This window comes from Mus musculus, chromosome 7 (assembly GCF_000001635.26).
Source record: "Mus musculus strain C57BL/6J chromosome 7, GRCm38.p6 C57BL/6J".
Lineage (NCBI taxonomy): Eukaryota > Metazoa > Chordata > Mammalia > Rodentia > Muridae > Mus > Mus musculus.
The window spans coordinates 115,490,772-115,497,028 of NC_000073.6; the positions used below are offsets into that span (position 1 = coordinate 115,490,772).

General features: G+C 40.9%; 1 protein-coding gene across 51 annotated transcripts in view; it reads right to left on the bottom strand.

Annotated features, from left to right (window-relative positions):
* The window catches only part of Sox6 (SRY (sex determining region Y)-box 6), a 569,905-nt gene that overhangs the window by 19,900 nt on the left and 543,748 nt on the right, over nucleotides 1-6,257 (bottom strand). The gene's annotated exons all lie outside the window — the stretch shown is intronic.

Consider the following 6,257-nt stretch of genomic DNA (forward strand, 5'->3'; position numbering starts at 1 on the left):
AATATTCATTACGTAAAAGGTAATTGGTCTTCAATTCATATGCAAAAATAGCAGACTAAGAAATACTTGTTTCAAGAGTCCTGGTATATTTCTGTTGATTAAAAGGATTTCTTTATCGTTTATGAAACTATATCTAAATTCCTCATCTTTGACACTTTCTGAAGACATAGTTATTAGCATATAGGATGGACAGACAGCTCCTGGGGACAGAGCGAAGGCTGAGGCTCACTTGTAGCTGGACTCCTCAGATCTGGTGTTGCATCTGGCACACAGAATTCTGATTAATAATGTGTGTTAAATGAAAGAGGGAATAAGGCTCTTGGGTTATCATCTGTCACAGGAGTGTGACACTGTCATGAGCTTTGCTTTGTATTAACTACTGAACAGCTACATAGATTGAGGCCCATGGTAAAATGTGAAGGGAGCACAGTTGATGGTCTCAGCTAGTGCTCCTACTACACAAACTAGAAATACTGCTTCCCAAAGTTCAGTATGCGTTAAAGCCAATAGCCCCATCTTCTAGAACAACCTATCAGTGCAGGCAGTGAAGTTCTGCAGGAACAACATGCCCCATCAATCTCTGGCCCTTCTTTCCTATTTCCAGACACCTTGCTTAAGGAGCAATTTGTTTATGTCAAAGCCAATAATAAATTAGGACATTAAGAGGTACTATTATTTCAAAAATATGGTCATCATTTACTATAAAACAAAAGGCAGGCAAAAAGGATAGAATTTTGCTGATACTGTGACTTTTTCCCTCAACATGAAGGGGGCGGCGAGCCACTTTCTGAAGATTATGAAAACAACAACGCATTTTGCAAACAGCCTTTCTTCAAGCCCTCCAGACAGAACGATGCCTTACTCAGAAAGGCTCGGATCCCAAGATGCATAACTAATATGCTACCTTTTTGCCACCATACCCACAGTACATTAATTTCATTTAAAATGCACTGACCATACAGGATAAATTGATTTCACTTTATGTGGGTTTGACAGCCATGTTTATTGTGCAGTGAAATGCAGTGTAGCTTCCAGCTGACAATATCCATCAACACGGGGCAATATGCTGACTGCTGGGCCAGATGAAGGCATGCATTACTCTGGAAGTGAAACACTCATTCAGATACGACAGTGTCTTCTCCTGAGGATCACTGCGGTAATTTATGATGCCCTCGGTGCCATTACTTTACAACTGACATGGATGCGGCAATTTATATACTGGCATGTGTACACATAAAAGGAGACAGGCTTGTGGAAAATGTCAGATGCCAAAACATTGCAGTATTATTCTAAGTTAACTATAATGCCACAGGTGATTAACAACTGGGACCCAATTTGCTGCCATTGTTTCCACTCTACTAGCAACAGCCAGCATCTCATTTCTCCCTTGGCAATGCCATTTTGTGGGACCAGGGGACACTTTACTTTCCCACAGACTGACAGAAGTCATGGTCAGATTTTAGAATGTAGTCCAGAAAGACATCGAAAATATTCTACTGATACTGGTTCTTTCAGATGCATGGCCAGTTCTCCCTCCCCTCTGTCTCTCTTCTTTGTTCCCACCCTGTCTGGGCTGTTACACAGTCTCAGCTTCTTCATCTCTTTAGGAGCTCTGTGATAGTCTGCATCTTGCAAGGGACATAACGTAGGTCAGCTTCTCCCTTCACCAGAGTCTTCCCCTGTCCTCCCCAGCGTGTGCACCACCTACACCCAGCCCCAGGGAGGTTTAAGCCTCCAAGGATGAATCCAGATCAGAAACTGAAACACAGTGCATACTACAAAATGCAAAGTGAGAAAGAGACGAGTGATACTTGAGAATATGTGTCCATGTCCCCTTCCTTCTCCCTTTCCGCCTCTATCTTTCTTGTCCCCTCCTTTCTCTCCCAGAAGGAATGAGCTGAAAATGGAGGGGACATCTTAAACTGGGAATAATATTAGGAAAAGCCAGGCTTTCAGAAGAAGAGACTTATCCAAGGAGTCCAAAGCTTAAAATCATGAGTTGGACCTGATATCTGATCAGATATTAACTGCAGCTGGAACTTTTAATATGGGACAAATATGCTGTGACCAAGCCCCATTATAAACCACTGGACCCATGTGTTTGTCTGACTTCCTCCTCCTCTCATATTCTTTCCCTCCTGTCTTCCATGTCTGAGGTACATCACTATATAGATGACATCTTGGATGTCACTCTCTTTCTTAACTAGACACTCAACAGGAGGCTGACAACAAGCTTGCACTGCACATGAAAACCAGCCCTTCCCCCTGGACTCACTACTGCTAATATCCTAGAAGGGGAAGCCCCTTCCCAGACTGTACAATGTCCAGGTCCATGTTTACATTAATAGTGGAAACAGTGCTGGGCTGTGCACTACGCATGCTCCACCAGGGTATACAGAGGGGTTTGCATTTGCACGTTTTGCAGTGTCCGTGCTGTACACAGCTTCTATGAAGTGATCTTGAGTTCACCATACAGAAAGATGTTTTCCAATAAAGACTTCTTGAGCTGAATCTTTTGATAGAAAACATCTCTCGGTATCGCCCCCCTTTTATTCTAAGAATAAGAGAAGAAACCTGTGCTTTAGCTCTAGGTTTGAACTAAGTGGGGAAAGAATCCCACAGAGATCTGAGAGGTGGAGAAGTTTTAGAGAATGTTACTAAACCTCCCTAGGACTTTGTTTATGAAACAAGAGGATCAGGCGACTGTTGTAGCACTAGAAATATATATGCTGTACATGCATGCATAAATTCAGAAACCTTCAGGAAGTCCCATTAAAATGAAAATCACATGTTTTTAAACCCCCCTTTAAAAGATAAAAATGTTTTACAAAACACTATACATTATTTTCAAAGATATTCTATTAATCTATATTTCAGAAACCCAAAATTGACTTTCTGCTTTAAGTAACTTTTAAAATCTTTATATCAAGTATGCCATGGCCTATTTATTTTTTAAAATATCATTAAGTGCACAAAGATAAGTATATTCTTTTTTTTAAGATTTATTTATTTATTTATTTATTTAGTGGATATGAGTACACTGTAGCTGTCTTCAGACACACTAGAAGAGGGCATCAGATCTCATTACAGATGGTTGTGAGCTACCATGTGGTTGCTGGGAATTGAACTCTGAACCTCTGGAAGAGCAGTCAGTGCTCTTAACCACTGAGATAAGATAAGTATATTCTTAAATAACCAATTCTTATGTCAGAATCTAGCACCAAATTCTAGCATGCAATCACTCAGAGTTTCATGAGCGACTAGATTGGGAAGTCAAGGGAGTCGCATAGAGAGTGGCTAGAAGGTGTGTAGGCTCACAGCAGTCTGTCGGGGACCACACCTTTCCTGCTGACCTGAGAGTCTTTACCCACCAGCACAGGCAGTCCCAAGAACAGCTACTGTAGGCCAAGAGGACAGCAGGACAGTACCAGGAATCTGAAGCCCTGTTTGCTGGGACCTCCTGCTCTCTACAGTGTCCCTGCAACAGGGATCGTAGGTTAGTTAATTCATTCTTTCTCCAAAGAAGGTTGTGTAAATAAAAACTTTCAGGTAAACAAGAGAATCTGTAGGGAGAGGATTGAAGCTGCCAAGACAAAGATTTCTTTAGGAAGCTGTGAAGTGAGTGATTTAGAGAAGACAGAAAACTGAGTTTTTCCAGGTGGGTTGTTAAGAGGCTCATTTCACCAGCACAGCCCATGGCAATGGTCCTGAACTAATCCTACAGAGGGGCCCTTCCTGGGCAAGTCCCAGGGGCTGTCTGGGTGAGTGAGTGTGCAAGGAGGTTTTGTGCTTATACAAAGATTTCTCTAGGAAGAAATTCTGGAAAATTCTATACTGTGCTTGGTAGTCACTCCAATGCATTAATTCAGCGAAGTCTCATGACAAATTTTCAGTGCACAGAAAGCCCCAAGATAGAGCCCCACAAAGGTAAGCAACACTGGTACTAGAAGTTTTAAGGGGTTTGGTTAACACAAAGTTAAAATTATATGCCGATGCTAATGAAGATGATTTCAGAACACTGTAAAAGGGAAGAGATGTTATCAGCATCCTTGGGGTACACAGAGGTGCATCATAGGAAGGTTTCAGAGACAAGGTGCCACTTTCAACTTTAAAGATGAGTAAGATTTGGTGAGTGTGGTGTGAAAGTGTTCCAGGGAGTCGGTGTGAACAAAGACATAGACTCACAAGTGGAGCACAGTGAGATGCTCTCAATGGGTTTATAGAGAAGGAAGGGAAGTCATAACAGATGAAATTAGAAAAATAAACAGAGCTGGATTGCTAAACACCTTGAATGCCAACATCAGAAGCCTGTAAGGTATTTAAGCCGAGAAGAACAAATGTATCCTAGAGGAGATCAAAGCAGAAACTAAATGAGCAAATACCACCAGTTTCAGTGATTAACTGTGAAGTCACATAAGGAACAGAGAGAGAAGGTGACTAAATACTTTCTGAAAGACCTTCACACTTTCATTTTGTCAGAATGAGTGAGAAAGACTGGGGTACAAAACAAATCTCCACTGCCATCTAGTAGCACCAGACTGCTTTTATCAGACCAAACCCCAAAAAGATGAACACTTGAAACTCTGGGCAGCAGTCTGAAGACAGTGAAGAGCTAGGAAAGTCAAGCAGAAACTGTAGAGTTTGTCTTAGGAGAAAGGGAAATTCGTGTAATGGAACCCTGTTGTTGCAGACTTTCCACAAGGCAATACTTCCCAGTGTGGACATACGGAGTGCCTGGGATGCGACCAAAAGGCCTACCTGTGCTGTTTATGATGTCAGAAGACAGGCTGCCTTCCAGCCCTGAAGCCTGACTTAGTTCCACAGCAAAAGGGAAGATCTGTCAGGTTTTCAGCATATGGATGGTAAAGAAAAGGATGAGGGGCAGCACCAGCGCCTCAGCTCGGGATGCTGAGAGTGAATAGAACGAGGTTGCTAAGCCAGCAACACTTCTAGTGTCAGAACAACCACGGTTTCTGACACCCTCAGAAACACCAACTAGAAACACAGCCAATGAGCCAACAGCACAGCGGAGGGAGGCTCTCAGCACAGGGGAGACAGGGATGAAGAACAAAGTGGAAATTCAGACCATGTTTTTAAAACTCACATTATATAACCTAAGCCCATCACATTCAGAGTCATGTTAGATAAAGATGAGTTAAATAACTCAACTTCAATTCAGAGATTTTTTTTTTCAGAATGAAAACTTATGAAATAGAAGAGTAATACAATAAAGATACTTTTTTTTACAAAGCAAAGACTTAGTAATTTGAAAAATAAATCAATAAAATTGGCATACCTATTTCAGTCTAATCAACAAACAGAAAACAACCAAGAACATCAATATTTACACTGAAAGGGGGGATTTCACTGTGAGTCCTATTCACATTAAAAAGACAATAAAGAGATTTCTCAATGACTGAATTTGAATCAATCTGACAACTTAGATGAAATGAACAAACTCCTTAAAAGACAGTCACTAAAATGTACTTAATAATTAGAAAGCATGAATTCTTTGATAACTGAGGAAGAAATTTTAATTCATATGCTAGACACCTTCCCCACTAATCTATTCCTATTTTTTTCTAGTGGGATAGATTCACAAAGAAATTTCCATCAGTAAGAGAATGATTATGGTAAAAGAACTTCTGGGGGAATCACCATCCCTGACCTCAAGCTGTACTACAGAGCAATCATGATAAAAACTGCATGGTATTGGTACAGTAACAGGCAGGTAGATCAACGGAATAGAATTGAAGATTCAGAAATGAACCCACACACCTATGGTCACTTGATCTTTGACAAAGGAGGTAAAACCATCCAGTGGAAAAAAAGAAAGCATTTTCAACAAATGGTGCTGGTTCAACAGGAGGTTAGCATGTAGAAGAATGCAAATCGACCCAATTCTTATCTCCTGTACAAAACTCAAGTCCAAGTGGATCAAGGACCTCCACATAAAACTAGATACACTGAAACTAATAGAAAAGAAAGTGGGGAAGAGCCTCGAGCACATGGGCACAGGGGAAATTTTCCTGAACAGAACACCACAATAGCTTATGCTCTAAGATCAGGAATTGACAAATGAGACCTCATAAAATTACAAAGCTTCTGTAAGGCAAAGGACACTGCCAATAGGACAAAATGACAACCAACAGATTGGGAAAAGATCTTTACCAACCCTATATCCAATAGAGGGCTAATATCCAATATATACAAAGAATCAAGAATTGAGACTTCAGAGAACCAAATAACCCTATTAG